This window comes from Squalius cephalus (genome assembly GCF_949319135.1).
Source record: "Squalius cephalus genome assembly, chromosome: 4".
NCBI lineage: Eukaryota > Metazoa > Chordata > Actinopteri > Cypriniformes > Leuciscidae > Squalius > Squalius cephalus.
The window spans coordinates 47,007,673-47,024,841 of record NC_137125.1 but is presented as its reverse complement, the minus strand read 5'-3'; the positions used below and the strand labels follow the sequence as shown (position 1 = coordinate 47,024,841).

Below are 17,169 nucleotides of genomic sequence, written 5' to 3'. Positions count from 1 at the left end.
TACTGTAAAAAGAGAGAGAAAAGGTCTGATGGAGGTTTATCAGATGGGCTGCAGTGTTCATTTTGCGTGCGATTGCATTTGTGTTTTTTCTGAAAATTTTAATTTCATATTGTATTTAAGTCAACCACTTTTCAAGTAGGTTTTCCAGGACTCCAAAAAGTCAAATTCATGTAGCCTACTTAAAGTACTTAAGCACCTTGTACGAACCCTGGAAGGAGTATCGTAAGCTGTCCTATGCGCTTCCGCATTCGTCATTGTGTCATGAGTTGTGTACTGGCCTTATTAGATTTCTCTGGCATCTAACTATCCAGTAAGTTAAACAGTGACTCAAAAACCTCGCTGGACACCTCAAGTCGTTTCTGAAGTTTATGATTCAACTGTGAAACTGTAAAAATATACAAAATATACAATCACTAAATATGAAATTGGAAAATTACAGATTGACAATAACACAAGGATAATTAAACTAAGAAAATATACATCTTAATATCAAATAACCTTCTGAAATGTATCACACAATACATTTAACACTGTATACTTACAGACATTGCGTCTAACAGATGAAAAGAAAGGTGATGTTTAGAGATGTCACACAGCTACCACATTTTGCTGAACTATTGCAGTACTACTAGTACTTCCTGCTTCCTGAACTAAGAGGTTGTCTGTGCTTTTCAAAATTAAAGTCCTCACTAGAATACACATTTACAAAATGATAAATCCACTGAAAAATCTAAATAAATTCAGTCCTGCACACTCCCCGCCTGGGGTTTTTAGAATCCCAAATCAACTTATAGCTTATCATTGGGTGACAGAAGAAGGACAAGTTCAGAGACAGGACGTGACAGGATCTTCTGAATGCCATCCTTAGTCACTTTAACATCAGCTTTCCTCACCAATCCATCTTTGCTTGGTGATGTTTTCACAATGATTGCCATTGGCCACTCATTTCTGTTCACTTGAATGTTCTTTACCAAGACAATATCCCCTTCTTTCAAATTCGTTTTTTTGTCTTGCCACTTTCGTCGGTGTTGCAAAGTACTAAGGTATTCTTTTTTCCATCTTGTCCAGAAGACATCTGCTAACCTTTGCACTTGTTTCCATTCTTCCTTAAGCAACTCATTATTCCCGAAGTCTCCAGGTGGGGGAAGTGTTGCACCTGTCTTTTGTGTCAAAAGAGTTGCAGGGGTGAGAATAAAGGGAAATTCTGGGTCAGAGGACACTGGGATTAAAGGCCGTGAATTCATCACTGCAGTAACTTCCGCCATGAACGTCGTCAAGACCTCATGTGTGAGACGGGAAGACTTCTCTTTAAGTAGCATGCAATCAAGAATGCGACGTGCAATCCCGATCATTCTCTCCCAGTGACCACCCATATGAGAGGCATGAGGTGGATTGAATATCCAGGTGCAATTGTGTTCTTTCAGATATTTCTGCACATTCTCTGAGCTGACACAAGATTCATCCATTTTGAGTTCACGGGAAGCTCCAACGAAATTTGTCCCACGATCTGAATGCAGTTGTTTAACTGGCCCTCTGATTGCAAAAAATCTCCTTAAGGCATTGATGAAACTACTAGAGCTCATTGCCTCGATTACTTCAATGTGGACAGCTCTTGAGCACATACATGAAAACATAACTGCCCACCTCTTGGAATTAGCTTGACCTCCTCTGGTCTTACGGGCAGTCACTTCCCATGGTCCGAAAACATCAACACCCACATAGGTAAAGGGTGGAGCTACTGTCAACCGTTCCACTGGCAAATCAGACATCTGCTGATGCTCTGTCTTCCCTCGCAGCTTCTTGCAGATTACACACTTGAAAAGCAAACTGCGTATGCACTTCTTACCTCCTACAAGCCAAAATCCGGCAGCTCTGACAGCACCTTCTGTAAAGTGTCTGCCCTGATGTTCCACGGACTCATGATAATGTCGCACAATCAGTTTTGCCACATGATGTGTACCCGGGATGATAATAGGGTTAACTTCACAAGTTTCCAGACCTGACCTCACAATACGACCCCCTACTCGAAGTAAGCCATCGCTGTCAAGGACAGGAGATAGTTTCCTCAACACACTCTTATGAGGAAGGTTGTGAGTTGCAGTGATGCTTTCAATCTCTGTTGGATAACTCTCGTATTGAGCATTCTTCAACACAAGGATTTTTGCTTTCTCCAACTCTTCTTCAGAAGGACCTTTGCAGCAGATATGCCATCCTCTGCAACTATCATCTTGCGAGCATTTGGAGAAAGATCTGGCAATGTGAATCAGACGTGCTATTGCTCTGATGAGAGTGTTAAAGTTAGAGAATCTGCTAAATCTCTCAGAATTCCATGTGACCTTGGGAACTTCAGTAAGGTTTGAAACCACATGTGGGCGTATTTCAGAATCTGAGGTTGGATCCACAAGCACAAATGACTTTTGTGATTCAGACCGAAGCTGAGAATTATGCAAGAAGTGTGGGCCTGTGAGCCATGAACTGGCACCTAGCGATGCTGCAGGTACAGATCTGGATCCGTGGTCTGCTGGGTTAAGCTCTGTGGGAACATATCGCCATTGTGCAGGCGAACTGGATTTATGTATACGTTGAATCCTGTTGTTCACGTAGACATAGAACCTCCGTGTTTGATTATAAATGTAGCCTAGTACTACCTTGCTATCAGTATAGTACCAGATATGATCAAAAGTCATGTCCATCTCTTCCACAATCAACTCTGCAATCTCCACTGCTAATACAGCAGCACACAACTCCAGTCTTGGGACAGTAATGTCTGGCTGTGGTGCTAATTTGGATTTCCCAAATAAGAAGTTAACATTTGTGTGACCATGATGATCTGTCACCTTCAGGTATCCAACAGCAGCAATGGCTTTGACTGAGGCATCAGCGAAAACACAAATTTCTTTACTCTGAATATCGTACAGCGGAATGGGTATACAAACACGTGGTATTTGCAGCTCTTTCAAATCTTGAAGAGATTTTTTCCATTTTTTCCACTCTGCCTCCATGACCTCAGGCAAAGGGGAATCCCAGCCCTCACCTTGTTTGGTAAGTTCCCTCAACAGTAACCTTCCTTGTATAGTGACAGGAGCTAGGAATCCAAGAGGGTCATACAAGCCATTCACGGTAGATAGGACGCCTCTCCGAGTGAGAGGCTTGTCATCGTCTGAAACATGAAACATGAAAGAGTCTGTTGCAACATTCCAGGACACACCAAGACTACGTAAGATGGGAAGGCCATTTGAGAAAAGTTGCAGATCTTTAATGCCCTCAGCACGATCTTCCAAAGGAAAGGCTTCAATCACATTTGGACAGTTAGAGATAATCTTGTGCAGTCTAAGGTTAGACACTGCAAGCATTTCTTGTGTACGTTTGAGAAGGTCGATTGCCTCTGCCTGTGTAGCACATGATTTCAGCATGTCATCAACATAGAACTCCTTCTCCACCAACTTCCTGGTGTCATTGCCAAACCTCTCTTCATGTTCTTTGGCTGCTCTCCGTAGGCCATAAATAGCCACTGCTGGTGATGGGCTATTCCCAAAAACATGCACACGCATTCTGTGATCCACAATTTCGTTGTCAAGGTCATTGTTTCTGTACCACAGGAACCTAAGATAGTCCCTATGATCCTCCCTAACCAGAAAACAATGGAACATGTGCTGTATGTCAGCAGTAATAGCCACAGGCTCTTTACGGAATCGCATCAGGACCCCTAGCAGGCTGTTATTCAAATCAGGGCCTGTGAGAAGTACATTGTTCAGTGAAACTCCCTCATATGGTGCACTTGAATCAAAGACAACTCGAATTTTGTCAGGTTTCTTAGGGTGGTACACCCCAAACAGCGGCAAGTACCACACTTCCTGATCTTCCTGAAGAGGTGGTGCAATTTCTGCATGCTCATTTTTTAGCAAGTTATCCATAAAATCCAGAAAGTGTGCTTTCATCTGTGATCGTTTGTTCAGAGTGTGTCGCAGCGCGAGAAGACGTTTGAATGCATAGTCTCTGTAGTTGGGTAGACTTTGTCTGGGCTCACGAAAGGGAAGCGGAGCAACCCAACTGTTGCAGCTGTCTTGAAAAAACTCTTTGTCCATGATCTGAAGAAACCTAGTGTCTTCCACAGATGGAGCAATCTTATGATCATTTGCAGTGTAGGAGAAAACTGAATAGCCAACACTTTCACCATCCGGCACTAACAGAATGGAGTCCACAGATGTGGTTTCTAGAGGTTGTTGCCATTGTGGATTAACATCCAGTTTCTCTTTTACCCTGATTTGACTATAGCATGGACTCAGAAAGCTGTGACGGCCATTATCCAAGATGAAAGTCTTGAAAGTATGAACTGAAGATGGCCTATGAGCTCCTCTGAGACACACATCCCCAACGACAACCCAGCCCAAATCCAGTTTTTGAGCGAAAGGGGCGTTATTTGGACCATTAATTTGTTTGCGTACTTTGTGTACTTGCAGGATGTCTCTGCCCAGTAAAAGAAGAATCTGAGCATCAGAGTCGAGAGGTGGTATTTCTTGTGCTATGTGTCTCAAGTGGCTGTGATGGAACGCTGCACCAGGAGTTGGAATTTCTGTACGATTGTTTGGAATCTGATTACATTCTAGAAGAGTAGGGAGAGGTAGACTTATCTTTCCATCAATGGACTCCACAATGAAATCAGAAATTCTTCTCCCCGCTGTCTCTAAAAGGCCTGCACATGTTTTCAGTGTGTAGGGCAATGGAGTTGTTTTGATGTTAAAGATGTAAAATAAATCTTTTCTCACCAAGGAGCGGTTGCTTTGCTCATCTAAGATAGCATACATCCTCTTTGCTTTCTCTTTGTGTCCAGCTGGATAGACGGAAACTAGACACATTTTCGAACAAGACCGTGCACTCAGACCTTCTCCGCAGACTTCCGTGCACTCAGATGTAACCTCATGACTATCTGATTTGTATTTCTCCCCGCCATGCTCTGAGGTAGGGGTAGATGACTGAGATTTCCAGGGGGCAGGACCTGGATGAAGGGCTGAAGGATGGCGATCACTACCGCACTCTTTGCACTGAACTTCTACAGTGCAGTTTTTGGCAAGATGGTCTGTAGAAGAACAGCAACGGAAACAGACAGACCGCTCTTTCAGGAACTGCATTCTATCTTGTAGAGATTTCTCTCTGAACCCTCTGCATCTTCTCAAAGGATGAGGTTTCCCATGTATTGGACAGCTTTTGTTCGGGCTAACTGATCTCTTTTCCTGTTCAGATTGTATTTTAGTTGAAGGATTAATTTGAGTCTTGTGAACAGATATTGGCATTTGTCTTTGTCTCTCAAACCTTTCTCCTTTCTCGTATTTCACATGAGGAAACGTACTGAAACTAGGATCTGTACGTGCTTTTGCTTCTGAACGAACAAAATTTGCAAACACTGAGAAAGGTGGAAAAGCAACATGATGTTCTTGCTTGTATTTGGATCCAAATGACATCCACTTTTCTTGAATGTTATATGGAAGTTTTTCCACAATAGGATTCACCCCCTTAGAAGTGTCCAAGTATGCCAGACCTGGTAAGTATCCTTCAAGCTTAGCAGCTTCTAGTTCTGAGAGGATGTCTCCTAAATCTCGAAGCTTTTGTGGATCTTTGTTTGTCACTCTGGGGAAGTCTTCTAGTTTGGCAAAAAGAGCATGTTCAATTGCTTCTGGAGAACCATATATTTCTTCAAGCCTCTGCCATGTCATTATCAGCGCACCTGATGGATTCCTGATGTAAACCGCTTTCAGTCTCCGTGCATGTTCAGAAGATTCTCTACCCAGGTATTTGATTAAGAGATCAAGCTCTTCTGCTGGGGAAAGACCCAGACCAGAAATAGCACCTTGGAAAGATGATTTCCATGCCCAGTAATTAATGGGCTTGTCATCAAAGTAAGTAAGCCCTGCTGTCACAAGTTGCGTACGAGCTAGATACTTTGCGAGGTCATATGTAATGTCTCCTTTATCAGGAGGTCTACTCTGCATTTGGTAGTGATAAGGAGGGTACTGCATTTTAGTGGCATTTTGACTCATGTCTGCTCCAAAGTCCAAGGTTTGTGAATTAATTGGTAAATTTTTGAAATCTGACTCACTTTTAATTGGACTTATTAAGTGAGAAGCTTGAAGTGGTGGTTGAGTTTCCTGTCCTCCACTAGATGGCAGTATACCACTACTGACTTTAGATTGTGTTTTCACATAATCTGCTGTTCTGATTCGACTGTCCTCGATGGGAACAGGAACTGATACTCTGCTGGCTGCGCTACGTTCTGTTTCTAACAATGCTTCCTCCAGTACCTGAGCTTCTACCAAAGCAGCATCCTTTTCTTTTTCCTCTTGCAAAGCCTCCAGAGTTGCTTGAAGTCGTGCCTGTTCAACTTTCAATTCTATTTCTCTTTTAGCATATGCTGCTCTGGCTTGCGCAGCTTCCGCTTTTGCTCTTGCTTTGAAAACCGCTATGCTGGCACTTGAGTGGCGACTGGATGCCCTTGAAGAACGACTGGATGCTTTTGAGGAATGTGTGCTGACAGAGTGCACATCTTCAACTGTGCCTTTAAGATTTGCTGTGTCTGTCTGACCTTCTGCCATGCTTATATGAGACTTAATCATATGCAGAAAATCACATTGATGTGATGGAGACTTTGGAATGTTTAAATCTTGATTCCCTACGGTTCTTGAGCGTCTTTCTCAGTCTGTTGTATTGTTGTCTTTTCACTGTACTGGCCTTATTAGATTTCTCTGGCATCTAACTATCCAGTAAGTTAAACAGTGACTCAAAAACCTCGCTGGACACCTCAAGTCGTTTCTGAAGTTTATGATTCAACTGTGAAACTGTAAAAATATACAAAATATACAATCACTAAATATGAAATTGGAAAATTACAGATTGACAATAACACAAGGATAATTAAACTAAGAAAATATACATCTTAATATCAAATAACCTTCTGAAATGTATCACACAATACATTTAACACTGTATACTTACAGACATTGCGTCTAACAGATGAAAAGAAAGGTGATGTTTAGAGATGTCACACAGCTACCACATTTTGCTGAACTATTGCAGTACTACTAGTACTTCCTGCTTCCTGAACTAAGAGGTTGTCTGTGCTTTTCAAAATTAAAGTCCTCACTAGAATACACATTTACAAAATGATAAATCCACTGAAAAATCTAAATAAATTCAGTCCTGCACAAGTTGGGTCAGGGGTTCCTCTTCCGCCGCAAATCGCTGCATACGGCCATCTAATTAGCTAATTAGCTTGCTAATTAAGTTTTAAAGATGGATATTTTTCTTACAAAAACCCATTGCTTCGCTTCAGAAGACCTTTATTAAACCCCTGGAGCCGTATGGATTATTTTTTTATGATGAATGGATGCATTTTGGGGGGGCTTTAAAATCTTATTCCCCATTCACTACCATTATAAAGCTTGGAAGAGCCAAGATATTTTAAATATAACTCCAATTGTGTTCGTCTGAAAGAAGATAGTCATATACACCTTGGATGGTTTGAGGCTCACCCTCAAACCATCCAAAGTGTATATGACTATCATGCTATCATATTCATTTAAATCATGCTATCATATTCATTTTTGGGTGAACTATCCCTTTAAATAAAACCTACCAGGAGGCATGATTAACAGACTAATGTTGTGTTTCAAAGAAGACATATGGATTACTGCCTGGCTCACACCACAGGAGTTTTAAAATCCTAACCGATTTTGAAATCTGGTTGAAGCACACACTTAAGGAGAATCTTTGCAGATTTTCTTCCCCCAAATCTTAAACATGCTCACACTACAAGGTTTGAAAATCGCGGTGCACCACACACTACAAAATGTTATTAAGATTATCGTGCCAGAGGAAGCGCCTCACGTGATCTCACGCAGCAGATCTGAAGTGTAAAAGCATGGAAACATATGGGATATGCATTGCCATGAGACACACACGCATGCCATGCACGCACATACACACGCACAGAGACTTTGAACCGGTTTGAGTTAAGAGCTTAGATCGGGCCCAAAAAAATCAAGCCCGAGCCCATGCACGTTGTGTCCGAGCCCGGCCCGGCCCGACACAACACAACACAACACAACACAACACATTAACATACTGTAATTATGAGCCCGAGCCCGATTTAAACCCGACCATTTTTTTAATACGTGGGCCAGGGGCGGTGCGAGATATTTTTTTAACGCAGGTGCTGAGGGGGTGCTAGATATATAGCATATAAATACTATTGCAAAAATTGTCCACTTAATATTTAATATTCAATCATTTTAATTGTCACAATTAAAGTAGCCTATTCATTTTATTAAATTGACCAAGCACAACATTCAGCATTCAATCAAATATTGATTAAAGATTTATTATTATTAGGCTAATAATGTTAACATAATATACTATCGTTATTTCGACATAATATGTGTGCGTGCAACAAGCTAGATGTGCATTTTTAAATCCGGTGACGCGTGCATTGATTTTGAAATCCATTTCGTTTTAACGCGCTTTTTAGTTTCGGTTTCATTACTGAACATGTAACGTTACTCGCCTTTGTGCCTGCTGACCACAGCGTAATACTTATTTATTTAGCAATAAATAAATGGAGATAAAAACGCATATCGAGTTGAGTCATTCAAAATTATCTCAAGGGAAATTCCTTCAGCACGACAGCCCTGCTGTCTTTTTGACAGCACTGACGTAATCACAATCTTGCTCATCCCGATAAATATCAAACATGTTTGATATGATCGGGGCGAGCCCGATTTGTGTGAGAGCAGATCGGGAGGGGCAAGATTCGATCTGTGAACGCCTCACATTACCAGATAATCTGCGCCGAACATCGGAACCGATCGAGGTCCTCGACAAGATTTTTTCTCAGATTCTCGGGAGGGGTAAATCGGGCATAAATCGGCCTAAAACTCCTGTAGTGTGAGCCAGGCATTATGCTGGGTACACACCAAAAGATAATCGGGCTGATTTCGGGCCGATTTCCCCCCTTCCGACAATCCTAGCTATGTCCCGAATATCTTGATGGTTCAACAGATTATTTTATCAGATTTTCCCTTGGTGTGAGGTGTGTTAACTTAAGAGTGTCCGAACCTGATCGGAAGAACGTCGGAGCCGCCCCGATCGCGAATCGTAAATATTAAACATGTTTAATATTTACGATCAGAAATCCTGATGTGTGGGGGGAACCCCGAGGACAAACGCGCGCACGTTCTGGAGATTATCACGTGAAACGAAACAATATCCAATCAGAAAGTGAGATGATGGAAGACGGTCATTCTCACACACACACACACACACGCACGCACACATGCAGGAAGCTCAGTGTTATAAGGGTTCAGTGAGGGATTAAATAGGCTAACTTTTTCTAAAGAGAAAATAAATACAATAAAGAATAAATTAAGACAATAAAGAATTAATATATTTCTGTATAAAAGGTTATATATAATGGTGGGTACAATGTTTTTTTTATTTATTTTTTATGTGAATTTTCTGTGAAAATCATTCCAAACACTATCATCATAATTTCTTCCTGCATATCATCCGACATGCTTATTCTGAAGTCTCGCGAGCTTTTGTGAGATTTCCTGTGTTCACAGTTGAGAATCTGGTTGAAAATCTGTTGGTGTGTGGTGTGCTGTCTTTGTCACATCATGGCACACCACACACTATAGGAGCAAAATGCTTAAATCTAGGATTTTTTGTCCTCATGTTTGTGGTCTATCACATTTTGAAAATCTTATAAGATGTAAAAAATCTTGGTGTGTACCCAGCATTAGATTAAGTCAATGAAGATCAATACACACACACACACACACACACACACACACACACACACACACACACACACACTATGACTCAATTAATCTAAACTAATCTAATTGAGAGGTTTAATTCAAGTCTTTTGAGAAGAAAAAAAACCTCACAACTGCAAATTTATAGGCTGCCTATCTCCTGAGAATGTCTAATAAGGGGAGAACTTCCACTCTCAGTAAACTTCCGGCTTCTGAACTGGTTGCAGTTCCGCTCTGGTTCCATATGAGGGCGCTCACAGGACGAGTGCAGAATGAATGGAGGTCTATGGAGCTATACCCCTTAAAATCCACTTTTCTCAGGATATAATTTTTTGTCTAGTAATTTGAATGTTGTATTCGAAAGGAGATGCAAAGAAATCACTTAGAGTCACTTATTTGCTTTACAAAGTATTTTAAAATGTCAATGACGTCATACATATCGTATGACCAGAGATACTGCTTACGGCAATCCTTCCTTCAGTCAGTTTGGTGCTTTCGCGCTCTGCAGTTTCTTTTATCTCGAGAAATAGGACAACCCTTTGCCCACTATTAGAACAATTTCTCATTGCCCACATGCGAGGCATTTTTCTCCTTTTTCAATTTTTATTGATATTTAGCACTATTGAGCGGGACATTGGTTGTTGTTGTTTTTTTTAAGGTGGCAATACTATACCATATGTATCCTGTATTTCCTAACACAAGAATAACACAAGTACTCATATTCAATTTATTTTCCGTGTAAATTTCACAGTACGTACATAACCATAGGCAGAAAAAAGTGCCAGCAACCCAAAAAAAAAAAGTTGCTGCGTTGAAAAAAAAAAAACTTGGGCGAAAAAGTCCGCCTTAACATTCTGGTCCCGCTTCGTATGCCACGATGCCATCAAGTGGTATTTCTGGTCGTAATCAGTCCTTCACTGACCAATCAGCGATCATTAGCAGAATGCTAGCGTACTGTCTATGGCACAGGTGTCAAACTCAGTTCCTGGAGGGCCACAGCCCTACAGAGTTTTGTTCCAACCCTGCTTCAACACACACACACCTGCAGTTTTCAAATAAGCCTGAAGGACTTGATTACCTGATCAGGTGTGTTTAATTAGGGTTGAAGCTAAACTCTGCAGGGCTGTGGCCCTCCAGGAACTGAGTTAAACACCCCTGGTCTATGGTTATGGGCAACAACAATAGGGTGACCATACGTCCTCTTTTTCCAGGTCATGTCCGGCCGGGATTTCGAGATCGCCCAAAATATCCGGGATTCGGCTTTTGCTTTCTCGTCGCCATTCATTTTGTTTACATGCACACCTTTTGATTCAATAGGACTGAATTAATTGGTGAATCTGAATGTAGTGTTTACATGAACGCTAAACAAGTGATCGGTTGATGTGCGTTTTAACATTGCTAAGAAAATTCCTGTGTTTTCGTCTCGATCGGGATCCGTGTGAAGCAGAATGCATGACCTGCAAAGCTGGCATGTACGTGTCAGTGTCAAATAATGTAATAATGTAAACATAATGAATGGTGACTGTAGAAAGCAAAAGCCGAATCCCGGATATTTTGGGCGATCTCGAAATCCCGGCCGGACATGACCTGGAAAAAGAGGACGTATGGTCACCCTAAACAACAACTCAACCTGTAAGAAATCGAAAGGACTTAAGTACTCGTTCATTCAACTTTCGACCTATAACCCATGTTGAACTTGCAAAACCTTCAATCAAATCTGAGATTTCTCAACGGCAATCGGGTGAAAGAGACAAATTTAGCCGTCTAGCCCCATAGACTCCCATTCATTTTGCACTCATGGGCGATTGCCCCCAGTGGAACTCTGGTGGAACTACAACCAAAATTCGGTACAATAGGACTTAATAGGGAGTGGCCAGGCTCTCCGTAGACGGGCTCTGCTATCTCCCAACTCTGACTTTATAACTCGCAAATCTGAGTAAAAAAGGGCAGGATACGAGTTTATATCTCGCAATTCCAAATTTCTTAGCAGAATTGTGAGATATAAACTCCTAACTGTGAGGTGTAAACTCAAAATTACCTTTTTTTATCATTTTATTCCACGGCTTCCACTGTCATCATCACTTCAACACAGAACTGTCTACCACCAGGTAGGCTCCGCCCACAAAACACGTCATTGCTGCTTGCAAACACTTTCAAAATAATAAATACATTAAAAATAATAATAATAATATATATAAATTTTACCCTTTTAAATATTTTAAGATTAAATATACAATTAATATTGACACAATATGCTCATTTTGTTCACACGGAAACTGTTTATCATTCATTTTGGTCATGTTTCTAAATACAACTGAACAACTATGGAAAAATATAGACACATTTTTTAGATTATCTCCAGCAAGATCCGTAACCTTTAAAGACATTATTTTTTAATACTCTGATTTTGACCCCACCAAAAACAAAGCTTGCTTTGTGATACATTTAATTTAGTTTCTAGGCACATTTTATAAACATAGGCTGAATGTAAATTCACCAACAACAAACCAGTTTTTCTTGTTTTTTGAAAGAATTTAAAATGTACCTTAACACTATGTCATCCTCAGTAAATAAGAAAGAAAGTAAAACAACCTCAATTTGTAATTACTTTAATTTGTACAATCTAATTGATGTATAAAACAATATTCTCTCATGGTTTTTTTTTCTATCTTCTACTATTTTTCCTTTATTTTTTTAGCAAATCATTTTGAACTTTCTTTCCGGTGTTTCAACATATTGTTGATGTATTTTGTGTATAGTATACAAAGTTGTATATCATTAATGTCATCTATGTACGGTTTGCAATTATAATTTATATATATATACTTTTAAAAAGGTCTATTTGCTAACACCTTATCTGAATGGATGAAAGGCTCTCTTTGTGAGTTAGTATTATATAATTACCGGGAGAAAAATACAGAGTATTAACTCAGTATAGCTATGCTGTTGTTGTTGAAAATGTGTAACTCTGAAGCTCTAAAAGAGAAATAAAGGAAGTTCTGCAAGAAGGGAATTTTCGAAACGGCAGCAACAACCAAGGGTGTGTAAAATTAACACGGATCATACTTTCCCACCAGGGTTATCAATTAATCCTATAAGCTTCCTTTTCACATTGTACATTCCTAAACCCTGGCTTAAAGTCCTTATTTGCATATTTGCATTGTCAGTGTCACTGATTGAAAGAACATCCCAGTATGTTTACATAAAGGCTCTAGCAATGTGCAACCATATTTTTTTTCCAGCAAATTTTTTCTTATGTGTAAATATTTGTATGAACATAAAAAGATTGAGATATAAAATGAACTAATACAAAAGTAGCAGTCAGTATCTGGTGTGGCCAGGGGCTGCTTTACAGAGCATCTCATCCTCAACGACTGAGCCAGATTTGCCAGTTCTTGTTGTGAGATGTTACTCCGCTCTTCCACCAAGGAATTTACAAGTTCCAGGACCCATCTGGGGGACATTGTGTCACACGTGGTTTGGCCTTGCAAGACCCATTAGCTGTCCTTCCTGTCTCCCTATAGCACTGTCTTAGGCGTGTTTCTCCTGGAGTCAATGGAATGGCCTCTTTAGTGTCCTAAGTTATTGAAACTGTGACCTTAATTTTCAGCTGTAGTTTGTAATGTTATGATTAGCCTCATAGCTGGTTGGCTTGGTTCACACAGACTTTAAGTGCAGTGTGTAAAGCCCTCATGTTGTTTGCACACAGTAGTTTCAGCATTTGAGGGGGAAAATGTCAAATGGTGAGAGAAAACAAGAGACCGTTTTATTTTTACCTTTATAGTCCGAAAAGTCCATTCAGGATGCTAGAGGTAAAGTAACGTATATGGTAAAGTATGAGCAATGTGAAATGTTAATCATGATTCACTTCACTCAGGGTTCAGACTGACCCTGGGATAACCATTTAAAGTGTGAAAAGCACTATTGAGTTCTGACAGGACAACAGGATTTCTGAAGAAAAACATTTTTACCTCACAACAAATGATGTGTTATATTAATTAATAAATAATTATGAAATATAAAAAGACAACATCGTATTTGATATACAGTATATTTCTCACTCTTTCACTAGCACTGCTTTAAAAACTGTTTTCATGTTACTGTTAAACACATGTACAAAAGCATTTGCTTTTATATGTAGTTGCCTAATTATTTGGACATGATAACAAGGGTTGCTAGCTACAACGTCCTTTTCAACGTACCTTTACTATTACTTCAGCACTTTTACCCACAAAATAGCTGTAAAACACTGATTAATCCGAAGAAGAACAGCTATTGTTCACTTTCTTACCAGCACCTGCCTGAAATCACACAACTAAAAGTGCTGAAACGTAAATATGGGGTTCACATTCAGTACTGTGACTCCCTATCTTTTGGGTAAGACATGCAATATTTCTATTCTTCCAAACATGTAATGCAATTGTCATATTCATTTATTAATAGCATCAATATTTGCTCAAGCATCCTGTTTCGGGTTGGATACAATGTTTTGATTCTTAAATAGCCAAATGATTAAGGCTTGGGGGAAAAAGCATTACATAAGCATTAAAAAAGACCATTGTATTTCTTTATTTGTTTTAATTAGATACAGTTGTGCTCAAAAGTGTACATACCTCTTGCAAAATCTGCAAAAATGTTAATAATTTTAACAAAATAAGAGGTATTATAAAACTTGCTGTCCTGAGTAAGCGGTTTCACATAACAGATGTTTAATAGCAGAATCTATTAAAAAGTCCCCGTTCAAAACTTTACATACCCATGAATCTTAATACTAGCTGTTGTTACCTGAGTGAACAAGTGTTCACCTGAGTGTTTTTTTTTTCATCATTCCCTTGCATGTCAACTAAACAATTAAACTGCCCACTGCTCTTCAGAAAAATCCTTCAGGTCCTGCACATTTACTTGTCCAGCATCTCTTGCATATTTGAACCCTTTCCAGCTGTGGCTGTATGATTTTGAGATCCATCTTTTCACACTGAGGACAATTCACAACTATAACTAAAGCTGCAAACATTCACTGATGCTCCAGAAGTAAACAATGCATTAAACTTTTGAACAGGGTGATAATGTGTAAGTTTTTCTTATTTTGTTTAAAGGTAATATTTCATTTAGTACTGCATGCCTCCAGAAGCTATGCACAACATGTTTCCCAGAAGACAAAAATACAATTTACCCTGATCATGAAATTCAAAAAGTTTACATCCCCAGCTGTTAATGCATCATGTTGCATTCTTGAATATCAGTGAATGTTTTCACCTTTGTATGAGTCCCTCAGTTGTTCTCTCTCTTATGTTTTACCTTAGGTCGCCCGCCCTTTTTAACGCTGTGCTCATTGTTTTCTGTCTTCCAGTTTGTATTTCCACAGTATGAACGTAAGATTTTACGGATTTATGAATGAAACTCATTTTAAATACAAACTCATTTTAAAATCTTCTGGTTCTATTTACATTTATTACGACATCCGCTTCAAACATTATAATGCCCATGATAACTTTCGTTAACTCTACAAAAAGAAAATCCACTTCACCAGCTAATTACTCTTTGACAGATGCCATAGAATTATACAGAGTTGCAGCAAAAATGGAAGTTCAAAGACAATATTCAACAAAGTTCAATATTCTGATGGCTGGGTGCTTGTTTCTCTGGCACATAAGGTCTATAAACATCTGTTATGTAAAATAGCTTATTTTGGACAGTACTAGATAAAAACAACAATATGTTTTTATGATCCCTGTTATTTTGTTAAACATATTAACATTTTCACAGATTCTGCAAGGGGTATGTAAACTTTTGATTACAACTGTAAAACAGAACAGGGAAATGGCTCCAACTTCAAGTAAGGAATAAGGCACAAAATTAACAATGTTCAGAGAAACAAATTACATTAGCATGATTTTATGCATTTATCATGTTTGTTTTTAAGATTGTTAAAATGTGTTTGTTAAAGAAAAGCAAAAAAAGAATCAATGTTATACCTCCTAAATTTCAAAGCAATCCTTTTTACAAAATACAAGCTCATCAATACAATCTAATTTAAAACCTAAAGTAGCGATTCAACCCAACTCTAGAAGCTGTAAAATGTCATGAACCGAGGCAGTGTGTGTGGCCATTGAGTCATACAGTCATGCCGTCATTTTTTGACAACTCCCCCACATCATCATAGTCTGTTATTAAAGACAAAAGCAAATATATCGTTTAATGTTGTATTTAACATCTAAAACCGAGCCTATTAAAATCAGCAAATAATTAGTCAAAGATTAAAAAAGAGACAAACACTTACCCAACAGGTTCCTCTCATCTTCGTTGCTGTTCTTCACATCATCATACTCCTCCTGATCTCCCTCTGATTCACATATGAAATAAAACCTCACATTGTAGTTTGTAAATCAGCTTGTGTCACTGATGATGTCATTGATCTCTTTCCCTCATTACTGTCTGAGATTATTAGATTTACTCCAGATAAAGTCATGATGATTCATTAATGGTAAACTATAAACGCATGTTCAATATATTGTTCTGTAACTCACCCGTTACACCTTGAGAGTCCTGTCCATTAATGATGACATCATCATAATTTTCTGGCGTGTCCACTACACACACACACACACACACACACACACACAAAGAGAGAGAGAGAGAAACATAGACAGATCAAATGTTGCATTTTATCGGTACTGAGCATCAACTTAAAGGGACTGTGTTATTATATATATACACATAAAACAATGAATACCTTCACCTTCTTTAATACCAGAGTTATGTTCACTGGTGATGACATCATCATAGCTCCCAGGTCTGTCTTCTAAAAATATAACATGAATCAGATGCCATCACACTAAAAACAAACTTGTATATGTATATTTTCTTAATTTTATATATAAAATTTGTGTGTGTGTGTGTGTGTGTGTGTGTGTGTGTGTGTGTGTGTGTGTGTGTGTGTGTGTGTGTCTCACGTTCTGGTTTCAGTCCATCAGTAATGACATCATCATAGTAACCCAGCGCGATTTCATTCGCCTTGTCTTCAAAAATCAAAACAGAATATTTTTAAGAGACTTAATGCTCTTGTTGGCCATGAGGTCATTGCCATTTTGATCAATCAATGAATGATGTGACTAGTTTACAAGACAAAAGTGGGTGTAAATGTAACATCAATTAAAGGATTTTAGAGACAAATACACACAGAAACATACCCTACAACTATATGATCCCCTACCTCCCAAAACTGTCTCTGTGTGTGTGTGTGTGTGTGTGTGTGTGTGTGTGTGTGTAAAAACAGAGCTGCAGGTGCATGTCTGTTATCACATGTTCACAAATATCCACATTCTTTGGATCATACAACACTAACCAATCATTTAAAATAACG

At 39.2% G+C, this 17,169-nt stretch overlaps 1 long non-coding RNA gene across 1 annotated transcript; it reads right to left on the bottom strand.

Moving 5' to 3' along the window:
• Positions 1-16,093: 16,093 nt before the first annotated feature.
• LOC307157521 lies at positions 16,094-16,794 on the bottom strand. The gene is made up of 4 exons (XR_013821022.1): positions 16,760-16,794; positions 16,546-16,608; positions 16,334-16,396; positions 16,094-16,149 (listed from the first exon to the last, which is right to left on the bottom strand). It is a non-coding gene; the product is annotated as an uncharacterized lncRNA (long non-coding RNA).
• Positions 16,795-17,169: the final 375 nt, after the last annotated feature.